Consider the following 27,318-nt stretch of genomic DNA (forward strand, 5'->3'; position numbering starts at 1 on the left):
AAAAAAAAAAAAATATATATATATATATATATATATATATACACACACACACACACACACACACACACACATATATATATATATATATATATATATATATATATATATATATATATATATATATATATATACATACATACATACATACATATATCCTCCAGAGCCAACTGACACAACCACAAAAGGTATAGTAGTAAAAAGGATATAAAAAAGATATCTATATAGAAATAACAACAACAATAGCTACAGTAAGAAAGTATATATAAAAATATCTATAGATATAAAGAACAACAAACAGGTCAAATGACATCTATAAACAATATGTGCACTGCAGTCTGCAACACATTTGGATCCAACTTACCAACAACTTAAGATGGAACTAATATACAACTGGAAAAAATAAAGACAAATATTTGTAATGTATGTGTGAAAGATTAAAAGTTCAAAGGTGTAAGTGATGGTTCCAATAAATAAAAGTGAGCATATAGACATGTTCAGTCTTTTTGTCCTTGTCTCTTCTGAGCTACACTCCATGTTGTTTGTGTTGATTCTGGCATCATGTGCGTCACAAGCGTGAAACACGACGGTGGAACCGATGTTTAGCGGCAGTGAAATTAAGCAAATGAAGCTCTGATTCAGGAAAATTCTTATTGAATACATTTTTTTAATTTATTCGAGTCGATTAAGATTCAAAGATCATTTATTGTTAATTCACTTGATGCTTAATCATACAGAGAATTGAGATACTGTTTCTCTTTCACCTTGTTCAATGTCATGCATTTAAAAAGAGGTAAAAAATAGAATAAATAAACAGTATAAAAATAAACTATAACAGGACCTAAAGTGTAGATGTCAGTAGCAGCAGTAGTGTAATACAGAAATGGTAATTGTTATGAGGTGAGAAGGTGCATAATGGAACCAAACAGCAGCAGATATGACAGTAGGGTAATGTTTACATAAAGTGCAGAAGACAGTCAGCAGCTGATGTGAGTCTACTGTGTCTTATGTGCAAAAAATGGTTGAGATAGAGTCTTTGTGTGAATATGGGGGTGGGTTACAGTCTGAGGGCAGGAGGCAGGGAGGGGAGGAGGTGGATGGAGTTCAGCGTCCTGACAGCCTGATGGACAAAGCTGTTCAGCAGTCTTGTGGATCAGGCCCGGAGACTCTGGTACCTTTTATCTGAAGGTAGGATACTGAAGAGGGAATGGGAGGGGTGGGAGGTGTCACCAGCAATGCTGATGGCTCTGCAGGTGAGGGGGGTTTGAAGAATGTCTGTGAAGGAGGGAAGAAAACACCGATGATCTTGCCTTGCAGCTGCCATACCACACAGTGATGCAGCTGGTGATGAGGCTCTCAACCCTGGTAGAAGGAGCACATGATGGGGGGGGGCTTGTGTGCTCCTCAGTTTGCAGAGGAAGTAGAGGTGTGTTTGAGCCTTCTTGGCCAGTGATGCGGTGTTGTCTGTCCAGGACAGATCCTCTGTGATGTGCAGCCCCAGGAACTTGGTGCTACTCACCCTCTCCACAGCAGCTCCATTGATGGTGAGTGGGGGATGCAGTGAGAGTCCTCCCCTAAAGTCGGCCATAATCTCTTTGGTTTTCCCCACGTTCAGGAAGAGATTGTTGTCCGTACACCACTGGACCAGTTGGCTCACCTCATTCCTATAGTTGGCTTCATTGTTGTTGGTGATGAGGCTCATGTTCTTTGTTGACCTAAAGATGTGAAATTCTGTACATTACACCATTAACTCTTCTCTTCCCAGGCCTTATGCTACGTTTCCACTACGTGGTACCGGCTCAACTCGACTCGACTCAACTCAGCCTTTTTGAGTTTCCATTACGAAAAAGAACCTGGAATCCGGTACTAGTTTTTTGGTATCACCTCCACCGAGGTTCTAAGACTGGGGACCAGATACTAACAGTTGACATGTAAACACTGCAGACCACTGATTGGTCAGAGAGTTGTCTCTGTGACCCGCCATTTTACAAAAACAGATGCGGAAGTTTACAGTAAATGTAGTGGTAGGTTAATCCACATGATGACACCACAGTCGGTTGAGATTCAGCCCTTGGTGGCCGACGTAAAAATTCAGCTTGAGCTTGACGAGACAACATGCAACGAGCGAGTTTATCAGCAACTCTCTGAGCAGACGACACAGAAGTAACGCACTGCATCGCTATGACGTTCAGGTACTGTAAAGTGGGTAGTATCCTGTAATGGAAACGGTCTCAAGGAATAGGACCTGGTCGAGTCGAGCCGAGTTGAGTTGAGCACATAGTGGAAACGCGGCATTAGATTTCACCACTCAGCTCCCATCCCATGATCACACGTCCCACTGTTATATTAGACTCACATGTATTAAACAAGTCCTCATACATCACCAATCATACTTCCACAGCTCCACCTTTAAAAAATATGGCAATGACTACTGCCTCAGTACTGTGGCACAAAATATGGGTTTGTCTATTGCCACAGAGCCAATCAAATGTTAGCATTTGTACTAGAGCCAATCATGGATACTGTTACATGAACTCATTAGCTTCTTGTTGCCACAGTACTGTGGTGATATATGGTGTATACTTCAGTGCATTCTTTTGTGCATTTTGCTACAACAGTACTGTGGCAACTGATGGGAGAAACAATATATTAGTGATAGTATATAGTATAGAATAGGAATTATTGTTGTAAATACTCTATATGTTGTTTTATGGTGTTCTTTGCTCTGGAGGCTGGAGAAGGTGGGCGGAGCTACAGGTTAGGAGCAGCACCACTCTGAATGTTGTCCCAGTGGTTGATTTATATCAATGTCAGATTTACCCCCCATTCAAACTCTTCAGAAAAAAACAAAAAAAAGAAACAGTGCCCCAATCAGAAATTGAACCCAATTCTTCCACATTGCAGTCCATTATGTTATCAAATGAGTTATACATCTGCTCAAGGGCAGGCTCACCTATTTGCTAGATGATTGCCTTGGTGCTTTTTCGGAACATAAGTTACCAGTCTAGACATGATATAACAAGGACGCTGATTGGCAATAGCCACTTGGTAAAAATATTCAACATTGGTGCAAAATCCTGGCTCCTGGCTCTTTTATACAGTCTATGCTTGTTTCCCTCCATTGCAAGTACTACCCAGTTTGTTCATGTTAGTACATTTTGCACTTTGTCAAACCACCAAAAAACAGCAGAAGCATCAGGAGCCTTATCACCCAAGGCATCAGTAAACTAACTACTCACAAGCTATGTTGTTTTAAATTAAAACTTGCTGTTAGCCAATGTCACCAGCCTCTGCAATTATGTCAGCTAGTTTTAATTAACAATGTTATGTTGTCTTGTGAGGCAGACTATCCCTGTCATGTGTTGGCAGCCCTTCAAGAGGAGTAAACATTTATATGTGGATATGCAGTAATCACTTGTGAATTGAAGTGTAGTCCATAAATCGTACAAAAATGTCACAACTTAGCAATTTTTGTACCTAGGAAATATTGCAGCAGCAGGTTGGAGAGGTAGAAGAGACTGGTGAGGAAACAGGAACATTTTACGAGTTTCAGATGAACTCACAAGTGAGAGACAGTTTCTGAATTACAGAATCACAAGGATCGGAAAATGAAAAATGGAAATATCAACAGTATAGTATCACTCGCTGAGTAAAGTGTGAAGCTCATTGTATTTGGGTGTCATCAGGTTTTCTCCTTCAAATGCAATCAAAATAATAGTGTCTTACAATCTCTGAGTTGTCTGTTAGCTAATAGTTTACATTATTACTCTGCTAGTTTAGCTCTGTTTTGGTACAGAAAACAACCACAGTAAAACCACAAATCACCTCTGTTCGCTGTATGGTTTGTGTTGTCAATATCTGCACCAAAGATCTGTTTGGAATCCAACAAACAAGGTCAGAACTGTCACAATTTAGTCTGACTTATGGATCAACAGCTGGTAGAAAACACAACAACATAATTCAATAACTTTATGCCTTCATTATCAAACTCACCATTGGAGAGAAAAGCTGCCATTTCAGCATCACACTCCATTCTTTTACTTATTGTGTGTACTTACTATGTATTTGCATGACCAGTGTTTCCAACTCCTCAATAAGGAGAGTATCTATTGTCTGTCCTAAAAGTCACTAGAATTTTCTAAATGACATCATCATCTAATTTGCATAATTGTAAATGTGCATGTAATTGTAATGAATGATGTAGGAGAGAGGAATAACTTTATGGTCCACTTAGGAGCCTACAGGTCATGGTAAAACATGAACATTTTTGTACCATTTTATAATATTTTGTACCAGGGTACCAGGAATTCTGTCCATACTTCTGTTCATTAGGGCATTACCTGAAAAGTCGATTTGTCGACGTGTCAACGTCTGTGGCACAAGTCGACATTACTTTGGAGGAGTTGACTAGTCGTGTGTTATTCTCTCTCTCCCCTCCACCATCTGACAGAGTGCGAGCCGACATGCAGCACATGTCGATACTGTCATCTTTCTACATGAAAACATGGAGCGCAGTGAGCAGTAGTGATGTGTGGATCACCTGACCCGGGTCAGGCTGGTACAGGTCCAAAAAATGTCACTTTATTTGCGAGGCAGGTCAAAAAATTCCACAAAGCAGGTTAAAAAAAAAAACAAACACCCGCGCATCACTAGCACAAGGCCAAGACTGAAGGAAGAAGACAACTCAGAGTAGGAACTAAACTGACTGTGATCTAGAAAAACTCTAGTCTCAGTAATGTTCTGTGAACCATGGAAGCACCACCAAGACTGAAGAATACTCTGGACAGACAGTGTGTTTGGATTATTCTGTTCATTTAGTTCATGAAGACAATGCACTCTTTTCTCTAACATGCTGTGCGTCTTTTCTGCCGCTGTCTGAACCTTTTACCACTTTATGTTGTTCACTTAAATTTAAGAGAAAATTCAAGTGTTTAGTTTTGGTTAAATGTCTGTGAAGGACTGTTGATGCTTGTGTCTTAGTTTTTTATTCTGCTCTTTCCTGTACATTGTTAATGTTCCAGTGAACGTTTGTACAAGTTGTTCATTGTTGAACAGTTGTGTGTCTGTGGTGTTCCTCCACTGTCAATGTGATGATGTCATCATGCGATAAGTCGACTCGACTTTATTGACAAATAAGTCGATCTGAAAAAATCTGGAGACACTAATGCCCGGCTGTTCATCCAAGATTTTTGTCCAACACATTTCTTGAGGACTGTTTACTAGATTCTTTTCCACTCATGTGCCTTTCTCTTAATTTGTTTTTTTTTTTTTTTTTTTTTTACAAATTTTTGAAAAGTTTTTCAAAAGATTGAAAGTTAAGACTCAAAATTCATCCTGGGAAGGCATGGTATCAGTGAGCAAAGTGTTGTGTGACTGGGTGGGGGTATTCATAAGCTCTGCTTACTTTTTTACTTGTAATCACTTATTTTCTTTGACTTTCTGTCTTGTTTCCTACCGGTTTCCAGCCCAGCTTGTCATATTCTGTCACTTCAGTTAAAGAGTGTTTTCTACACAAAAGGAAGGAAGGAGAAGCTACAGTGACTCATGACCGTCACTGTGGAGTCCAACATAGACCTGTACACGTACACTTCACCAGCCACATGCACAAACACTGCTGTTGCACTTTCCAACAAAAAAAAAGTAAAGATATGAATTAGAAATATACAAATGAGAAAATAATACAAATAATTCATGATCGGCGGACGGAAGAACATCATCCAGTGGGTTCTGAACTGGTGTTGTGAAGTCGGTAGTTTACAACTTGGCCATTGTTGTTTTTTTGGGATCTGAAGTGATCATATTTGGACAAAAGGGGCAGATCTTTGAGAGTCAGGGGGATCAAAGGTGAACAAATGGAGGAAAATTTGAATGATGGACCCGATCACTGATTAGAGTTTCCAAATAAAGTAAGTGAGACTGGAATGAGCACTGGAAAAAAAAATTATGAACAGAGGAATATTCAGTGTAAGTCTATGGAAGCCAGTGCTTTCTGGATCAGCATCTAGTGGCTGTCAGTGGTATTACAACTTCATTGTGGTCATTTTGGTCCTTGGCCCTTGGGTAAGAATAGAAGTACGATTAAAATACCTAAATTCTGCCCATTTATGGTGACATCATCCACCATTTTTCTGGAATATGGGTAAAAAGAAAATATGGGTTGTTTGACGTACTGCAGTAAGCGTCTTACATCATTTCCTGTTTCTTGTTGAGTGTTTGCTGCGGCAACTTCGTAGTTTCAGTAGAATCACTCAAATCTGGTGCTGTTCTAGATTGCCAGTGTCATAGAAAATCGCCAGTTATTAGAGAATTAATTAGATAGGGAAGGTTATGTGTCTCCACACAAACGGTAACCTCCTTCGATTCGTTTAGTCAGTTTAGTCCCAATAGGTAATCTACTGTAGCTTAGCGGCTTATATGGCTTCTCTTTCTCCTTACCGTTCTCCTTGTTCTCCTTCCTTCTTGTCTTGCTCGGTGTGTCAGATGCTTAGTTTTACGCCCGCTGCCTTTAGTGACAATGGTACATGTAATAAATGGAAGCGAGGCTTAGCCAATTGGAAGCTCAGGTCCGCTCTATGAACAAAACATTAACTGCAACAGCTAGCCAGCCCCCTTTAGCTGGAGCGGACCCACTAGCCCAGGTTAGCTGTCCCCCTGCAGCTCCCAAGCAGCCGGGAGAACAGGAACAGTCAGTAACTGTTCGAAGGAAGCATAGTGGCAGGCGAAAGCCTGAGGTACACCACCAACCACTGCACGTTTCCAATCAGTTTTGCCCACTCAGCGACACACTCACTGAGAATGAAACTCTGGTCATTGGCAGCTCTGTAGTATGGAACGTGAGGCTAGACACACCAGCAACCATAGTCAAATGCATTCCGGAGGCCAGGGCGGGCGACATAGAATCCTATTTAAAACTGCTGGTGAAGGATAAACGTAAATACTGTAAGATTGTAATTCACGTCGGCAGTAATGACACCTGATTACACCAATCGGGGGTCACTAAAATTAATATTAAGTCGGTGTGCACATATGCCAAAAGTATGTCGGACTCCGTAGTTTTCTCTGGTCCCCTACCTAATCTGACCAGTGATGACATGTTTAGCTGCATGTCTTCACTCCATCGCTGGCTGTCTAGGTGGTGTCCTTCTAATGACATACAGTTTGTGAACAACTGGTGTACATTTTGGGGAAAACCTAGTCTTATTAGAAGAGACGGCATACATCTGACTTGGAATGGTGCTGCTCTCCTTAGTGGAAACCTGGCTAGGTTTATTACTGACCCAAAACCCTGACCCAGAGTTGAGACCGGGATGCAGAGTTGCAGTCTTAAACACTTCTCTGCGCCTCCTTGACTTAGTCCTGACTTACAGTGTGGAAGTAGTCTTTCCACTAAATCCTCTCCTCTCTGACCACTGCTTAATAACCTTTGAATTTATGTTACTCAGTGACTCACTCCCTGCCAAAAATATTTATACTAGGCCTTTATCAGACCATGTTATATCTAAATTTAAGGAGGAAATCCATGCAACTCTCAATCTAATCCCGCATCTGAATTACACAGTGGATTCTTCCCCCAATTCAGTCAATCTTAATCCATCCCGAATTGATGAGTTTGTTGATAATACAGCAGACTCTCTGCGAAAAATATTAGATGTAATCGCTCCAGTAAAAAATAAGATTATAAAACAAGGGAAGCGTGCTCTCTGGTTCAGTTCCCATACTCGCCAATTAAAGCAGCATACCCAAAAACGTGAGAGAAAGTGGCGTTCTAATAAATGAACAGAACACTTTTCAGCCTGGCGGGACAGTCGAAATAAATACAGGAAGGCACTTCATCCTGCTAGAGCAGCCTATTATTCATCATTGATAGAGGAAAACAAGAGCAATCACAGGTTTTTGTTCAGTACTGTAGCCAGACTGACAAAGAACCACAGTGCATATGAGCCTAGTATTCCTGCTACCCTCCATAGCAACAATTTTATGAACTTCTTCAATAATAGGATCTCACTCATCAGAGATCAAATTAATGGCCTTTTATCCTCTACAAATTATAGTCCACCCTTAAATCCTTCAGACCCAGAAACCATAGAGTTGACTATTGAGCCATTTGGTTTTATGGATTGCTTTTCTCCCGTAGAGATCAGTCAGCTAACTGCGATAGTCTCTTCATCTAAATCATCTACCTGTCTCTTAGACCCAGTTCCAACAAAGCTCATCAAAGATGCTTTACCTTTACTTAGCAGCCACCTCCTTGATATGATTAACCTGTCATTATCAACAGGCTATGTACCACGGTCCTTTAAAGTAGTTGTAATTAAACCTCTTCTTAAAAAACCCAGCCTTGACCCTACAGTTTTAGCGAACTATAGACCCATATCGAACCTTCCATTCATATCTAAGATTCTGGAGAAAATAATAGCCAATCAGTTATGTGATTTCCTTCAAGCTAACAGTTTATTTGAGAACTTCTAGTCAGGTTTTAGGGAACATCATAGTACAGAAATGGCACTGGTCAAAGTTACCAATGCCCTTCTCACTGCTTCAGATAAGGGTCTGGTTTCTATACTGGTTTTATTAGACCTTAGTGCGGCTTTTGATACTGTCGACCATCACATCCTTCTGCAAAGTTTGGAAAAATCAATTGGTATCAAAGGATCAGCATTAATGTGGTTCAAATACGATCTAACAGATCGTTCTCACTTCGTTAACATTAATAATGAATCCTCTCAGTGCACTACAGTTAGTTATGGAGTACCTCAAGGCTCGATTCTTGGACCAATACTGTTTATAATATACATGCGTCCTCCAGGTAACTTAATAAGAAAACATTCCATCAACTTTCATTGCTACGCTGATGATATCCAATTATATTTATCCATTAAACCTGATGAAGCCAATCAGCTAGCCAAACTACAGGGGTGCATTAAAGATATTAAAGATTGGATGACCAACAACTTTCTGCTGTTAAACTCAAACAGAACTGAAGTTATTGTGTTTGGCCCAAAAACTGTTAGGGATGCAGTCTCCTGTGAAGTAGTCACCGTGGATGGTGTTACCCTGGATCCCAAAACCACTGTGAGGAATCTAGGCGTTATTTTTCTATCAGGATCTATCGTTTAACTCTCACATAAAACAGATTTCTAGAACTGCTTTCTTTCATCTGCGTAATATTACTAAAATTAGACATATTTTAACACAGAATGATGCAGAAAAATTAGTCCATGCTTTTATTACATCCAGACTAGATTATTTTAACTCACTTCTCTCAGGCTGTCCCAAAAAGTCCTTAAAGACCCTTCAGCTAATCCAAAATGCTGCTGCCCGTGTACTCACTAGAACCAGTATCAGAAACCATATTTGTCCTGTGTTGGCTTCTCTGCCCTGGCTCCCTGTAAAAGCTAGGATAGACTTCAAAATACTCCTCCTCACTTACAAAGCCCTTCATGTCCAGGCACCTACTGATCTGAAAGAGCTTTGAGTTCCATACAATCCATCTACAGCACTACGCCCTCAACATGCAGGCTTACTGGTGGTCCCTAGAATCTCCAAAAGTAGGACGGGGGCCAGAGCCTTCAGCTATCAAGCTCCACGATTGCAGAACCACCTCCCTCCCTCAGTCCAGGAGGCAGACACCCTCTGTATGTTTAAGAGTAGGTTTAAAATGTTCCTTTTTGATGAATCTTATAGTTAGGGCAGCTCAGGCTGCTCTTAGTTCTGCTGCTATAGGCTTAGACTGCTGGGAGACTCATCTGGATGCACTGAGCTCTTATCTGCTCCTCCTCCTCTATGACCTCCTCTCTGCTCCTCTTTCTCCCTGACCTTTTCTCTCCTAATTTTCTCTTCTATTTACGCCCCAGTGAATACATGTTACTGACTTGACTTCTTCCCTGGAGTCTCTGTGCTTTATCTCCTCAAAGGTTTTCCCTGGATCCTCTCTGGACCTGCTGCTGTGCTCCTGCCTCTCTCCTGCCTTCTTCGTCATCACTCACTTATCCATATAGTTATGATAGTGTTTTTTCTATAGTTCCATAGATGTTGTAGTTCAGTTATCTGTGCATCAACTGCATCCATGTGTCTCTCCCTGCTTCCCCCCTTCTCCCCCTGTCCCCCAGTCTCTCTCTCTCTCTTTTTCTCCTCCTTTACTCTCTCTCTTTAACCCCAACTGGTCCTGTCAGACGTCCATCCTCCTCAGTCAGGGTCTGCTCCAGGTTTCTGCCGTTAAAGGGAAGTTTTTCCTTCCACTTTCACCACTCACTAGTGTCTGCTCCTGGAGGATTCTATTAGTTTCTGTAAATTGGCTTAGAGTCTGGTTTGGACCAACTCTATATGTAAAGTATCATGAGATAACTTTTGTTATGATTTGGCGCTATATAAATAAAATTTGATTGATTTGATTGATGGATTGATGGTTCTTTAAATAAATTAGTTATCAGGACAGAGCTGATAAGAGGACACAGTCATAGTGTCTTTGCAAAATTATGTCAGGAGAGCAGTTGTGTTGGTGGAACATGTGGAAGAGGAAGCACAAGGAAGCATTGTGGCATTAAAGTGACTAAATGGAAGGAAAGAGAATGATAATATTCACCGTCATTCAAGCAGAGAACATCCATTGATCCAGACTAGTGCCTATGTATATAATTCATATTATATTTTGTCAGTGGTGTAGAATCCCAGCTCCATAAAGTAAAAGTCCTGCTATGTATTGGTTCTACATGTTAATTTAACACAGGTGATTCCACTAATTGTCCTATCTATCTGGATGAGGAGTTGTGCTCATCAAAATGGGCTGGTTCAGTGAATGGTTGAAACAAATACATGGCAGGACTTTTACTTTATGGAGCTGGGATTCTCCACAACTGTATTTTGTTTCCAATGTGTAGCTGAATCAATTGTGTTAAACCTAAAAAAAAACATTTAAAAGACTTTTTTTTCCCACAGTGCTAACGTTGAATAAATCCATGTTCAGGCAGTTTAGTTATACCTATTCAGTTGTCCTCAAATTAAATCTAAAGTAATCTGTGTCTGAGGCCAAAATAAGACCTTTAAAAACTGGTCTTGAGTATTTTCTCTGTGGTTGTGACTTGTCATTTTTATGTTTTGTTTTTTCTCATTTATTGTTTCACATCTCAGACACAGTGAAGGCATTTAAAACTGAAGTGCTGTACACATAAACTTGACTTATTTCTTAATAAGGATGTCTGTGCAGAAGTCCACAGGGTATGTCACACCAAATTTCCCAATTCAGTATGAGAAAAGCGGGTGATATTTGGTCTGGTTTCTGCAAGCAAAAGACTGTACAACTTTCTTGATGTTTTAAATGACTTCTCAGCATGAGAAATGTACTGCAAGCCTCTGTTAAGTGGGAGGAAATCAAAACGTATCCTTGAATATTGTGCTTTCAAGTCCAAGGGCCCAAGTCCATCAGTCACAGTGATGATGTTTAAAACTGGACCTACATTAAAATATATAACCAACTGTGAACTGACACAGTTTGACATGGCCTGCACATGTCGCTTAAATGGAAGGTTTGTAGTTGTGTGATGCAGCTTCAGCAAGATCAATATGCCTTGGTTGGCCACTTTAATAGCATATTCTTGAAAGATGGTGGAATATGCTGAGAGCAACATTTGGTGGAGGATAACTCAATTTTTCAGGAGAGCATGAAATAAAAACAGCATCTGTGTATGAATATGGTGTAAACGTTGTGTCTGTTAAGGTATAAATTCTGTCATGGCCTAAGTGTCCAAGAGGAGCCTTGGAAAATGGATCCTTCTGGAGTTGTCTGTGTGTACATTGGAGAATATCAACATGTTCATGTTAAATGTTAAACATGTGTTGAACATGTAGTGTAATTGAGTAGATTTACAGCTCTGAGACACTTAAAGGGTTTTAAAAACTTCATCAAAGGCTTTCAAAAGTTGTTAGATTTAGTTAGGGTTACTAAACATTTCATAAATGGATCTTAGTCATTTTTCAAGAAGTGTAAAACTGACGAACAACTTTTTAGTTTCAAAACTGTGCAAAGACTCAAAAACCCTAATTAGAAAAGTCTGAGGTCAAGTGAGAAAAAAGGAGCAAAAAATAAAAGAATTAACAAAAGCAACATTTACTTAAGAATAGAGGCTATGAGTACTTTTAGCAATATTGTGTGGAATTAAACATATTAACATTATTTGTTGATCAAATTACCCTGTGATGACTTGCCCTGGTCTTTTGGTCACTGGGATAGGCTCCGCCCCCACGACCCTCAGGGCTAAACGTTTCATAAAACAGACGGATGGATGTTGATCAAACGTAACCAATTTACACTGAAAAATGTAATGATATAATGTAGAAATTATATCATAAATATAATTATTATAATCATTAAAAGTAAGAAAATTAGCTTAAGCCTTTTTTTTTTTTTTTTTTTTTTTTTTTTACTTTTACATAACTAAAAAGTTGTTTGTTTTTTGTTTGTTTTTTTTTCAACAGCTCAAAGTCTAACTAAATGGCACATTTACATCCTGTTTAATGTCCTTTTTTGTCTACATTTTGGGCTTCTTGTCCATGTAGCAACATTTTTAGGTCACCAAAATGGAGATTTTTTAACAGGCCTCCTGATATGTGTATGATAGCATCACACCCAAATTCATGCATATTTGTTGTGGTTTATATGGAAGCAAATCTGTGTCATCAGAGATTGAAAGGTTGTATTTTGCAATAATTTAGGCTGAAAGGTTGTATTTTGCAATGTTTTTTTTTTTTTTTTTTTGAATGGTTGTATCTTTACACACAGAGTTTCATATTCTGAATTCAGTTATTCAAAAAAAAAAAAAAAATTAATTCAATATTCTTAATTACAATGTGTTTCAAATTCAATCTAAAAAAATTCAACCTAAAAAAATTTGGTATAACATCTTGACCAGGCAAAACCAATGGAGTACGGAGCCACTCGATCTAACTTGACCCAATCATATGTCGCGCTGAAGATCACGTGATGCTCACTTAGCAGCACAGGACGGGACTCCTGTGAAAAACCATGCTCTTGTTTCGCTGCCATGCACATTCTTGGACCTATTCCGCTGCTTCTTCATGATGGGGAACAGCAAGACGGGGTCTGGTACTGGAGACGCTCTCCCAGAAGCAACTGCTGCTCTTGTGTTTACAGTCCTATCTGGCAATCCACAGGCGAAAGACACAAATATTCACTCTGTGGCATATGTCATAAACATACATATGTGGGTTTCTATTGGACATACGTAGAAACACAATGGAAGAATAGTCTGTAAACAGATAATTAGTGAGGTCAGCAGAGCGGTACTGTTATTCAAGTTTATGTGAGGCATAAGAAAACACAGACAAAATGAACTTTATGCATTTCAAATGGGTTTATTCACACTGAAGTCAAAAAGAACTAGGCTCAAATACAAAATGCTTTCAAAACTTTACAAAAGGGAAGAAAAATCCAGGTGCTGTTGCTGTGAATCTGCCTCCTCGTCCATGGACATCAACTGTAAAGAACACAACAAGAAACCATGGTTTAATGGGACCTGTTCTCCCCAGTGTGGACAATAACCCTGTCTACTGGAACTGGGTTCAGTTTTTTTGGTTCAGTTCTATTACTCTTTCTCTAAAAACTAAATTAAACTAAAAAAAAAACAAAACAAAAAAAAAAAAAAAACGCTGGCTGTAGTTTTTAAAATGCCGGTTCATAGCGATCTCCTCCGGCTCGGTGCCGGGGCACCTCGGCAGGTGCCGCGGACCGGAAGTGAGCCACCGGCGGTGTCGGTGCCTCAATATGCACTCGCTGTCTCTCCACTATGAACCGGCATTTTAAAAACTACAGCCAGCGTTTTTTTTATTTTTTTTCTTTAGTTTAATTTAGTTTTTAGAGAAAGAGTAATAGACGGCAAAAAAACAAGCAGCAGTGGACGGAGGAGCAGACCCAGTGTTTTCTGACACTGTGGGCTTCGTCCAGGACCAGTTGGAGGGAGCATCTGGCACAAAGCCGCTGTTCGAAAAAAATATAAAGAGAGCTGGATAAGACCGGACCTGGACCAGCTTCTAAACAAACTAAAGAAGTTAAAGGTGGACTACAGGGACCAGAAAAGATGCAGCGGCCGGCCGGAAAAAAAACCCATTTGGAGCTGCCGGACTGGACTTTAGGGGACCAGTGAATCAGACTACAGGTGCACTGAACTGGGACACAGCAGACACGGACTGGAGGCTTTCGATTGTGGGTGAGTCTGTAGTTCAAACAGCGGTAGACGATACTGTTAAGTTTTGTTTCTAAAACACATGGTTAATGGCTCACAAAAAGTCGACTTTAGAGATGAAAGTGAAGTACAAACGTTACAGATGTTAAAGTGCTAGCTACTGGTATGCTAACAACAAGCTAATAGTAACATTTCCGTGTTGTCTCCAACGCTGTTTGTCGGTGGTTTCATAAAAGTCAGAACTGAACTGAGTAGTTAACTGAACCCAGTTCCAGTAGACAGGGTTATTGTCCACACTGGGGAGAACATGTCCCATTAAACCATGGTTTCTTGTTGTGTTCTTTACAGTTGATGTCCATGGACGAGGAGGCAGATTCACAGCAACAGCACCTGGATTTTTCTTCCCTTTTGTAAAGTTTTGAAAGCATTTTGTATTTGAGCCTAGTTCTTTTTGACTTCAGTGTGAATAAACCCATTTGAAATGCATAAAGTTCATTTTGTCTGTGTTTTCTTATGCCTCACATAAACTTGAATAACAGTACCGCTCTGCTGACCTCACTAATGATCTGTTTACAGACTATTCTTCCATTGTGTTTCTACGTACAGTACAGGCCAAAAGTTTGGACACACCTTCTCATTCTTTGCATTTTCTTTATTTTCATGACTATTTACATTGTAGATTCTCACTGAAGGCATCAAAACTATGAATGAACACATGTGGAATTATGTACTTAACAAAAAAGTGTGAAATAACTGAAAACATCTCTTATATTCTAGTTTCTTCAAAGTAGCCACCCTTAGCTCTGATGACTGCCTTGCACACCCTTGGCATTCTCTTGATGAGCTTCCAGAGGTAGTCACCTGAAATGGTTTCCACTTCATAGCTGTGCCTTGTCAGGGTTACTTAGTGGAATTTCTTGCCTTATTGATGGGGTTGGGACCATCAGTTGTGTTGTGCAGAAGTCAGGTTGATGCACGGCTGACAGCCCTATTGGACAACTGTTAGAATGCATATTATGGCGAGAACCAATCAGCTAAGTAAAGACAAACGAGTGGCCATCATTACTTTAAGAAATGAAGGTCAGTCAGTCTAGAACATTTCAAAAACTTTGAATGTGTCCCCAAGTGCAGTCGCAAAAAACATCAAGCGCTCCAACGAAACTGGCTCACATGAGGACCGCCCCAGGAAAGGAAGACCAAGAGTCACCTCTGATGCTGAAGATAAGTTCATCTGAGTCACCAGCCTCAGAAATCGCAAATTAACAGCAGCTCAGATTAGAGACCAGATGAATACCACACAGAGCTCTAGCAGCAGACACATCTCTACAACAACTGTTAAGAGGAGACTGCGTGAATCAGGCCTTCATGGTCAAACAGCTGCTAGGAAACCACTGCTCAGGAGAGGCAACAAACACAAGAGATTTATTTGGGCCAAGAAACCCAAGGAATGGACATTAGACCAGTGGAAATCTGTGCTTTGGTCTGATGAGTCCAAATTTCAGATCTTTGGATCCAACCGCCATGTCTTTGTGCGACGCAGAAAAGGTGAACGGATGGATGCTACATGCCTGGTTCCCACCGTGAAGCATGGAGGGGGAGGTGTGATGGTGTGGGGGTGCTTTGCTGGTGACGCTGTTGGGGATTTATTCAAGATTGAAGGCAACCTGAATCAGCATGGCTACCACAGCATCCTGAAGTGACATGCCATTCCATCCGGTCTGCGTTTAGTTGGACCATCATTTATGTTTCAACAGGACAATGACCCCAAACACACCTCCAGGCTGTGTGAGGGATATTTGACCAAGAAGGAGAGTGATGGAGTGCTGCGCCAGATGACCTGGCCTCCACAGTCACCGGACCTGAACCCAATCGAGATGGTTTGGGGTGAGCTGGACCGCAGAGTGAAGGCAAAAGGGCCAACAAGTGCTAAGCATCTGTAGGAACTTCTTCAAGACTGTTGGGAAACCATTTCAGGTGACTACCTCTGGAAGCTCATCAAGAGAATGCCAAGAGTGTGCAAAACAGTCATCAGAGCTAAGGGTGGCTACTTTGAAGAAACTAGAATATAAGAGATGTTTTCAGTTATTTCACACTTTTTTGTTAAGTACATAATTCCACATGTGTTCATTCATAGTTTTAATGCCTTCAGTGAGAATCCACAATGTAAATAGTCATGAAAATAAAGAAAATGCAAAGAATGAGAAGGTGTGTCCAAACTTTTGGCCTGTACTGTATGTCCAATAGTAACCCACATATGTATGTTTATGACACATGCCACAGAGTGAATATGTGTGTCCTTCGCCTGTGGATTGCAAGATAGGACTGTAAACACAAGAGCAGCAGTTGCTTCTGGGAGAGCGTCTCCAGTACCAGACCCCGTCTTGCTGTTCCCCATCATGAAGAAACAGCGCAACCGGGAATAGGTCCAAGAATGTGCACAGCGGCGAAACAAGAGCATGGTTTTTCACAGGAGTCCCGTCCTGTGCTGCTAAGTGAGCATCACGTGATCTTAAGCGCGACGTATGATTGGGTGAAAGTTAGATCGAGTGGCTCCGTACTCCATTGGTTTTGCCTGGTCAAGATGTTATACCGAATTTTTTTAGGTTGAATTTGAAACACATTGTAATTAAGAATATTGAATTAAAAATTTTTTTTTTTTGAATAATTGAATTCAGAATATAAAACTCTATGTGTAAAAATACAACCATTCAAAAAAAAAAAAAAAACATTGCAAAATACAACCTTTCAATCTCTGATGACACAGATTTGCTTCCATAGGTTTAATCTAATAAATATGCACCTGAATCATAAAAAATAAGTCCTTTGTACACATGTTGTGTTACAGTAGTGTTTCTCAATCTTTTTTTGAGCAAATGCCCCTTTCCGTTATCATGACCCTCCTACCCCCCACCCCCACCCCCATTATAGTGCTCTGTAGCAAGCCTTCATGTAGAAAGGGCCCAACATGATTATGTTTCATGGAGCCCAAAATTGGTAGTGGCACCCCAGTACATTGAATAGGTAGTGCCCCCCCTCAGGTCGCACTTTGCCACTGAAGACGGGGGGGGTGTTCCATAACTTACCTTATTGCAGAGGGCTGAAGGGGCACGGAAATTCACCATTGACATAGCATGTAGCTTGATATTGATACAGTTGAGGACAAAATTATTAGCCCCCCTATGAAATTTTAAGTTTCTTCAAGATTTTCCTAAGTACTTTTGTAACAGAGCAAGGAATTTTCAACATAGCATTTCTGAACATACTAGTTTTCTTTAGAAGGCACAAATTATTTATATTTGCACACCAAAACAGCATTATTTAGATAAAAAACTAAAATAATCAGGGACATTATTATTAGCCCCCTTTAAGAAATGACCATTTATGAAGTCATGGCACAAACCACTTTTGTGCAATGATGTGCTGTAACTTCACAGGTGATGTGTTTAAAAGTGATCAGGTGAATCAAGTGATTTCACTGAACATTTAAGTTAAAACATGGTATAAAAGCCTCAGTATGGCTCATTGAGCTGTCAGTTGAGAAAGCACCATGCCCAAAACTAGAGAAATCCGTTTGGACCCGAGAAAAATGATTATTGATGTAGACAAAGCAGGAGAGGGATGCACAAAGCAATCCAAGCATTTCCAAGTGTCAAGAACTGGAGTGAGAAGTAGAATCCAGAAATTCAAAAACAGCCACACAGTACAGAACAAGCCTTACAGAGATAGGAAGTGAAAGATTTCAAAGACCCTGGAAAGAAAACTAGTGAGAGATGGGCCTAAAGACCCCAGAACAACTGCCAAGACACTGGTGAATGACTTGGCCACATCAGGAATCCTAGTCTCTAAGAAGACAGTCACTATAGCTCTGAACTGGAATGGACTGAGAGGATGCAGACCAAGAAAAACTCCACTGTTGAAGAAGACACACCTTTAAGCCAGACTTAAATATGCTCAGGACAACCTGGAGAAACATTCTGCATACTGGAAGTGTGTCCTATGGTCTGATGAGACTAAACTAGAGCTCTTTGGTCATAGAGGCAGCGTTTATGTTTGGAGAAAAAAGGGAGAGGCATCGAACCCAAAGAACAGCGTCCCTACAGTGAAACATGGTGGTGGGAGTATTGTGTTGTGGGGATGCTATAGTGCATCTGGAACTAGAAATCTGGTCAAGGTGGAAGGAATCATGAACAAAGAAAGATGTGCAGATTTTGAAAGAAAACCTTCAGCAGTCAGCAGTAACACTGGGTCTGGGTCACTGCTTCATCTTCCAATATGACAACAATCCAAAACATACATCTCTCTTGGTGAAGAGCTATGTTCAGAAGACCAAAGTGAATGGAACTGAGTGGCCTGCACAGAGCCCAGACTTAAATCCCACTGAAAATATTCGGGGTGACCTAAAAAAGAACATCCATGCCAGAAGGCCACCAAATCTGGAGGAGCTGGAAAGATTTGCCAAAGAAGAATGGGCTGGGATTCCTCAAAAAAAGTGTCAGAGACTTGTAATAAAAAAATACTATGACTGCAGGCTGTTATCCAGCAAAAAGGAAACACAACTGACTATTAGGATCAGGGGGGCTAATAATTTTGACCCTGGTACTTTTTGTTTTTTGTGGAATATTTTCATTTCTGTGCAAACTAAAATCATGTAAGCATCCAAAATAAAACTAGGATATCTAAAAAAGCTGTGTTAAAAATGTGTTGCTCTGTGTAAAAGCACTCGGGAAATACCTTTAAAACAATGACATTTTTGTAGGGGGGCTCATAATTTTGTCCTCAGCTGTACTTATACCGGCCAGAGTCGACTCGGGTACCAGGTACTATTCCTGTAGGCCGTTTCCGTTACAGGATACTACCGACTTTAGAGTACCTGGACGTCATAGCGACGCAGCACATAACTTCCATGACGTCTGCTCAGAGAGTTGCTAATAAACTTGTTTGTTGCGTGTTGTCCTGTCAAGCTCACATTGAATTTTTTCATCAGCCGCCAAGGACAGGAATGTCTGAACCTCCTTGACCGACCATGGTGTAGTTTTGTGGGCTGCCATCATGCAGATTAACCTACCAGTATATTTACTGACGCACTCTCTAACCAATCAGTGGTCTGCAGTGTTTATATGTCACATTTTAGCATCTTCCCCCGATTTGGAACCTCGGTGGAGTAGGTACCATAAACTAGTACCGGGTACCAGATTCCAGGTTCTTTCATGTAATGGAAACACAAAAAGGCTGAGTTGAGTTGAATCAAATTGAGCCGGTACCATGTAGTGGAAACACAGCATTATACAGACTAACGCCCCCCATTTTGGTGTCAGCGCCCCCTTCTCAGCTTTCTCATTCCAAATACCCCCAGACGGTGTCCCATTGCCCCCTGGGAAGTGGAGCTCCACGCAGCCGCTTTATGGCCGCAGCGGCAACAAACACGGAAACAGCTTCATTGCGTCTTGGTACTGCAGCTGCGTGGAACTCCGCTTCCCACAATGCACGTCAGGACAAATTTCCAAAAATGCCTGAGTGATCTACCAGCTCTGTTTGTAAACAAATGGATTGTTTATGGTGGAGTACACTTCAAATTTGTTCACTGTGAGGGAAGAGATTCAGATGAGTAATCACAGAAAGACTTACGGATTCATGATACTTAGGCTATGACTGGGGTTTGACAGATATGATGAAAAATTGGTGACGAAAGTCATACGTAGCTTTAGCAATAACTTCCATGAACTCAGAAACAATGCTGGCTGGATGTAAAAGCATCATATGTAATTATATAGTAACTAATATATAAGTAAATGTATATTTATATGCATACATATACATATGTGTATATACATATATGTACAGAAAAAGTCATTTCAATAGCAGATACTCTTTTATATTTCCTGTTTTACTCTTAAATGTTTCTGCCTGTATTCGTCACTTAGTTTTCTGTATTTTTGCTGTTGTAAACACTTGACTCGTTACTTAATTGGCTTTCAGCAGGAACACAGCTTAATGTGCTTGATTTTCACCACAGAAACACAGGTTGGGGTTCAGACGTGAGCTGTTGTTGTTTATAGACAGCTCTTCCTGAGAAGAATAAGGAAACAGATGAAAAGTAACTCCTGCTCTTTATCTGTGAGCGCTTTGAGACATGGACGGAGACACTGTTTCCTGAATAATAGTAGCATACTGGGATGATGATAGAAAATATGTTTGATAAAAATAATTTATGTTTTTCAAAGGTGAGAAGCAAAATCAATGTCTTTAAAATGTTTACTGTGTCTGAGCAGGACAATGAATTTTTATGTGTGGAATGAAAATCAAGTCAACAGATGTGGTGCATTTATGGCACTTGGTTTTTTGAATCAATATTTTCATTTTTATGATATATTTTCCTATCTTCAAGTTAAAAGGAATGAAATTTATGATTTCATGCCCCTATGCGTTGATGCTGATGTCAAGAGCATCATGCTGGTATATTTATTAAAGAGAAATAGTGATGAATTTTGCTTATGCATCAATCATACATCAGTAACCGCCTAATTTTAGGCATGGTGCATGATGTTAAAGATGCAGAAAAAACGGAAATGCATGGCTTCGAATGGCTGTAGAAACATCTCTTCAGAGAAACTTGGCCTGGATTCACTCTAGTTCACACCCCCCATCTGTCTTTCTTTCCTCTTCTTTTTCTTCTTTCTGCCCTAAGGCTTCTCTTACAACATTTCACTATCAAAATGTTTGATGCTGCTGTTTTGCACACTTCATTTTTTATTTGTTATATATGTGTCACTGTGTTTTGAGTGTGATCTCTTTGGAATTGTTTGCTATTTATTATTTTATTCTATTTGATATGGATATCACAGTGGCATTAAAATTGTAACATATGCAGTATTTATGCAGGAGGACCACATGTTTGTAGTAGTGTAGCGTTTGTAGTAAAATGCAAATTTACGGCATTCAGTGACATAAATACACCTTTAAATAGTACAGTAGTCCTTCATGGTTTTATACTGAACACAATGGAACAATAATGATATTCTGGACACAACAAGGTTTAGTATAATTACATAATATTTTAATTGATATGTTAACACATACACTAATGAGAGGCCAAAGCTTCGGTGAATTTGGCCGAATTATGAAAGCTGTTGTGATGCTAAATGGAGAACCATTTGGGAGTCAAACTGAGCCAAATCATCTGGCTTTGTGAAAAGAGCCAGAATTCCCACCACTATTTAAAACCAACTTCAGTCTTTTGCCTGTTTAATAGTTAATGTCCAGTTTAGCAGACAAATGAAAGAACAGCCTTGTTAAAGGTGCATCACAGTGTGTGACTGTAGGTTTTTTCTGTCATCTTGTCATTGACATGATTTCCTGCATTCTGGTATATTTTTATGCCCACATTTCTGCCTTCTCTGTATCAGTTTATGGTGGAAATGTCTTTATAATGGGATGAAGTAGAGGATTATTGGCAGAACTTCACCCCATTCCATAGTGTGTGGAGAAAAACATGAAAAACTTGGCATAGAACAACTTTATTTAACTCTAAATCCACACCAAGACATTTCCAGGATGGACCTGATGAATGCCACACCACTGATCTACTTTTAGAGTTAAATAAAGTAGTTCAGTACCAGTGGCGGCTGCTCGTCTTTCAGACAGGGGAAGCTCATTGTCGGCTTACATCAAAACAAAACAAAACAAAACAAAAGTCAATATATTTAAACATACATTCGGCCCTCCAGTCCTTTTTAAGAAAATGCTCAGTGACCTTATCGTACCAGTAGGCGTCTTTTCCAGGGACTGGACCAGTGTCCTCTGAATGTCCAGCAGAGCTGGTCTGCTCAGACGGCCTTGGCCCAGTGTGTTGTGGGTGTCAGACTTCAGCCTTTTTAAACTACAGATGCTCCTTTCACTCCGACCTAGCGGACAGTTTGATTGATTTAACTATCTACAAAACGATATTAAACTCGAACAAGAAATGATTCAATTATGGAACTGAAACAAGAAAACACTGAAATTATGTTAAATTGAAACAAGGAAGTACAATGAGTGGGTTTTATTTACAGTGCAAGAAATGAACGAGTAATTTCGCAGTGGTTTCTCTGATTTCACAGCAGAATGCGCGACGGTATTAAACTGAACTGTGTCAGTGAAGGAGCAGATCTGAAAACAGCTGTCAATCAAATGGGATTCAGCCTTTCGACTGATCCTCCAATCAGCACGTGGGATTCTGGCGTCCAGCCCGGCTGAGCTCCGCCCACAGCTCCATTCACCCCTAGAGACGCCCAGCATCCGGGGGCGGGACAACATCGTGGCATTTATCCAATTACCGTCCAGTTTTGAGGCAATGAAAAAAACTGTTCCACTCAGTCCCATTGAAGCCCAGAGACGGACACAGTCTACAGACAAATGCACTGAGCAGAGATGGAGGAGAAAACACAGACACGGGAATGGAGGAGAAGTGAACAACATCGCGTCCATTGATTTGTGATAAAACTGATTCTGAACGAACTCATCTTTAAGATGAACCTGTTCTAACACATTTGTAGTCAATGAAATGTCAACACAACCGAACATATTTAACCATTTAATTTTCGTAATTTTAAATTAAAATTTAATATGTGTATATATATATATATATATATATATATATATATATATATTTATATATATATATATGTATAAAAGAGCAACAAAATTAAAATGTCATTAAAGTTACAAAAAGACAGAAAAAATGTCCATGAATGAGAGATAGTATGATGTATTTTATTAGTAAAATCCAGAGGAGACACCGTATTACAATTATGGTTTCATGCCGTTAAAGCTTGTAAAATCACTGCTGTAAGTAAAAAATAAAGTGACATCTGAAACCCCGAAACTCAAATCAAATCAAATCTCATTTTATTTATGTATCGCCAAATCTTAACAAACATTATCTCATGACACTTTACATACAGAGCTGCTCTAAATCAGACTCTTAAGCCAATTTCCAGACACCCAACATAAGTCATCTCTCAAACTCTCATCCATCTGCTCTTCTTCTCTAACAAACTGCTGTGTTTTTCTGCGCTAATTAATAATTAATGGTGGCATTTTCATGGAATCTATTGGATGAAATTGACAAAACAGTATGATGTATTTACCTGTAGTTAAGTAAAGTTACCGTCTTATAGGTAAGAGACTTCTTGGTAGTTGGTGCCTGGAAACATGGTTAATTATCACCAGCGTATGTTATTTTCCACAGTTGGAAGGTAATGACATTAGGTACAATGTGGCCTCTTGTTTTATTATTATATTTCTGATGTAAGTACAGAACATATTGATATGGACAGGTTTATGTTATTTATGTAACTCCTGCTGTCTGAGTAGTGTTATGTGTTTAAGGCTCTAATGAACTTTGCCAACATTTCAGTATTGACAGGGACCTGCCCTTAAAATGCTGCCTTTACCTTATGGAATTATATTTGTGCCAGTTTCTTGAGCGAGCAATGATAGATTCTGAGCACACAATTAGAAATTTTGAGCACATAAAAATATATTTTGCGAGCACATCAATTATATTTCAAAAAGAAATTATGCTTGAGCAAACAAAAATCGATATTGTGCTCCATAAATGTGTTTGCATGTTAGTTTTACTCATAATGTTCTCTCACAAATTCTTTCCATGGCGCACAAACAGACCGCTGCGCTCGCTCACTTTCCCCTTCCCTCTCCCTGCACGCTCAGGTTGTCATGTCCGCACGCTCAACTTGACACACACGTTACAATTGTGCCACAAAACCAACCAATCGGAGAGCTTGCGGAAGTACACTCTGATTGGCTGTTCGCTCTCCAATTAGCTCGCTAGTTACATTTACAATTATCTAACAATTATCGAGACAATAATCATAATAATAATAAATATTGACCGAAGTTTGTGTAGAATCAATTCCTCCTCTTCCGGTCCGTGTCTGTCTCATCGAGCGCTTTTTTTTTCGGGTAAATGTAACTAGCGAGCTAATTGGAGAGCTGGTGTGGTCTGTTTGGACCTGGTGTGGTCTGTTTAGACCTGGTGTGGTCTGTTTAGACCTGGTGTGGTCTGTTTAGACCTGGTGTGGTCTGTTTGGACCTGGTGTGGTTTGTTTAGACCTGGTGTGGATTGTTTAGGACCTGGTGTGGACTGTTTAGACCTGGTGTGGTCTGTTTAGACCTGGTGTGGTCTGTTTGGACCTGGTGTGGTCTGTTTAGACCTGGTGTGGTCTGTTTGGACCTGGTGTGGTTTGTTTGGACCTGGTGTGGTCTGTTTGGACCTGGTGTGGTCTGTTTAGACCTGGTGTGGTCTGTTTAGACCTGGTGTGGTCTGTTTGGACCTGGTGTGGTCTGTTTAGACCTGGTGTGGTCTGTTTGGACCTGGTGTGGTCTGTTTGGACCTGGTGTGGTCTGTTTGGACCTGGTGTGGACTGTTTAGACCTGGTGTGGTCTGTTTAGACCTGGTGTGGACTGTTTAGACCTGGTGTGGTCTGTTTGGACCTGGTGTGGACTGTTTAGACCTGGTGTGGACTGTTTAGACCATTTCTGCCTCAACACCTTGTTGGCTACGTTCTGACCAAAACAATGCAGCGTACGCGTGACGTCATCGCGCATGCACAATGAAGGCGGAATCGATAAGCAGAATCATTAAGCAGGCAGGCAAACAATTCCAAGGAATCGAGCTACTGGGAACCGGTGATCAAAAAGAACCGATTCTCGATTCCCATCCCTACTGATGATTTATGGGTAATGTTGCAGTGTTTTTTCCAAATTAAAATATCTGACTTGAATATTTGAGAAAAAGCACATGTTTTAAATAGGGGTCAAATTCCCTGAAACATGACTTTTCCCTTTGGCTTTTGTTGTCTGTTCGTAAGGTTTGACCATCTGGCCCATTTTTGTTGAATATTTACAGGTTCTAGACTGAGTCCTCCTGGTCCTCGTGCACAGTCCCAGTCCTGTTCAGAATGCAGGTCACTGAACCTTCAACACTGTCATCTTGTCTTGATCTCAGACTAACCAGTTTGGTCCAGTGCCTGAAACACGGCATCACACACGAGTTGGGTATTGAGCTCTTTTCTGCACTTCCATGGATGCATTCCTGAACACGGTTTTAACATCACAAGCCTGTCATAAGCCTTTAATTTGAATGTTTGATGAAAGTCTGCTCACATGTTTTTAGGAGTCGAACTCCTTGGAAGGTGTCATGGGGCAAAAAGGCATATCCTCAGTCAGAAAGCACTATATACTTATATATTACTTTTATTTATTTATTTATTTAACCACATTTGAGTTACTGTGTTGAGGTGGTGGGAAACACATAAAAAAACAATATACAAACAATATATACAATACGATGGGGAATATAAATAATGCAGGATATAGAGACAATACAAATTAAATCTTTGTAAAAATACAAGCTCTAAAGTTTCCTGATTTGATTCAGTTTAAAACAGTTTAAAAATAATAGTAGTTTAAAGCAAGACATAATTTACTTCCAAATAAAAAACAAAATATCTGTATATTTTCAGAGAGAGCAGGGGGATATAATCTAAGAGGGAAAATGAATTTAAAAATATATTGTGTCACAACAACTGCAAAAAAACAAAACAAAACAAAACAAAAAAACCCCAAAACCTAATAAATTATGGAACAGTCAAACAGAGGAATTAAAGCAAAGTAAAACCATGAACCAGTATAAAGGAATATATATAAAATACTAGAAGCACTCAGACAGCGCAGACCTCCACCAAGGGGGATCAGTGCCCCCCCCCCCCCCCCCCCCCCCCGTGGGCCCCCCCACGCCAAGGAGGTTATGTTTTTGCCAGGGTTTGTTTGTTTGTTTGTCTGTCTGTCTGTTTGTCTGTCCGTTAGTGTGCAACATAACTCAAAAAGTTATGGACAGATTTTGATGAAATTTTCAGGGTTTGTTGGAAATGGGCCCCGCCGTGGGCCCCCCCACCCCCGATCACCACCAAAATTTAATCATTTCTTCCTTATCCCATTTCCAACAAACCCTGAAAATTTCATCAAAATCTTTCCATAAGTTTTTGAGTTATGTTGCACACTAATGGACAGACAAACAGACAGACAGACAAACAAACAAACAAACAAACAAACAAACAAACAAACAAACAAACAAACAGACAAACAAACCCTGGCAAAACATAACCTCCTTGGCGGAGGTAATAAATAGAAGGATGAAGAAAAGCAGTTTAATCAGGACAGTTATGGCAGTGTTTAAAGAAAGAAATACAGATGTATTGTTTTGTGCTTTTCTGTTCTTTATTTTAACAAAATCATTTGAGTTGTGTGTAACGGGAACATACATATACATTTATACTTCTGCTGTTTGTTTATAAACATGGCAAGAGAAGGAAATGGAAATCTATCCCCCGTCTCCCATACAGGCCTCATTCTCCGTTCATTTCAGGTGCTTGTGTAAAACAGTGGTGGAGGCGACTAAACACAGGTGTAACAGATGTTACCGCTGACATTTGGAGCAGGTTCATCATTTCATTTGTGTTCAGCGTGGAGTCCTGAATGCATTTGGACCTCACTCACGATCACTCTGTAACTCAGTGAAAATCATCCATTCATTCATTCATTCATTTTCTGAACTCGCTTTATCCTCACTAGGGTCACGGGGGTTTCTTGGAGCCTATCCCAGCTACATAGGGGCGAAGGCGGGGTTCACCCTGGACAAGTTGCCAGTTCATCGCAGGGCTGAACATATAGACAAACAATCACTCTCACATTCACACCTATGGGCAATTTAGATTAACCAGTTAACCTATTAATGCATGTCTGTGGATGGTGGGAGGAAGCCGGAGTACCCGGAGAGAAAATCATCCAGTCACTGAAAATTAAAAACAAAACAAAACAAACAAAAAAAACGATTTCAATTCAACAGGGCACAAAAATTGTACCCCAAAGTGATATCTTAATTCTAGGATCAAGTTTAGGATCAAATGCACACCCCTTTACCTGTCATCATATTCACACATAAATGAACTACACTACCAGTCCAAAGTTTGGACTCACCTTCTCATTTAAATGACATGAGAAGGACCGCAGAAGATGTCCAACCCGTGCTCAGCATCACTGGGAACTCCTTCAGGACAGTTGGAAAACA

At 40.1% G+C, this 27,318-nt stretch overlaps 1 pseudogene; it reads left to right on the forward strand.

The window, feature by feature from the left end:
* The first annotated feature begins 6,411 nt into the window (after nt 1-6,411).
* LOC115412798 (uncharacterized) lies at nt 6,412-7,286 on the forward strand (annotated as a pseudogene).
* Nucleotides 7,287-27,318: the final 20,032 nt, after the last annotated feature.

This window comes from Sphaeramia orbicularis, chromosome 3 (assembly GCF_902148855.1).
Source record: "Sphaeramia orbicularis chromosome 3, fSphaOr1.1, whole genome shotgun sequence".
In the NCBI taxonomy this organism is placed as follows: Eukaryota; Metazoa; Chordata; class Actinopteri; order Kurtiformes; family Apogonidae; genus Sphaeramia; species Sphaeramia orbicularis.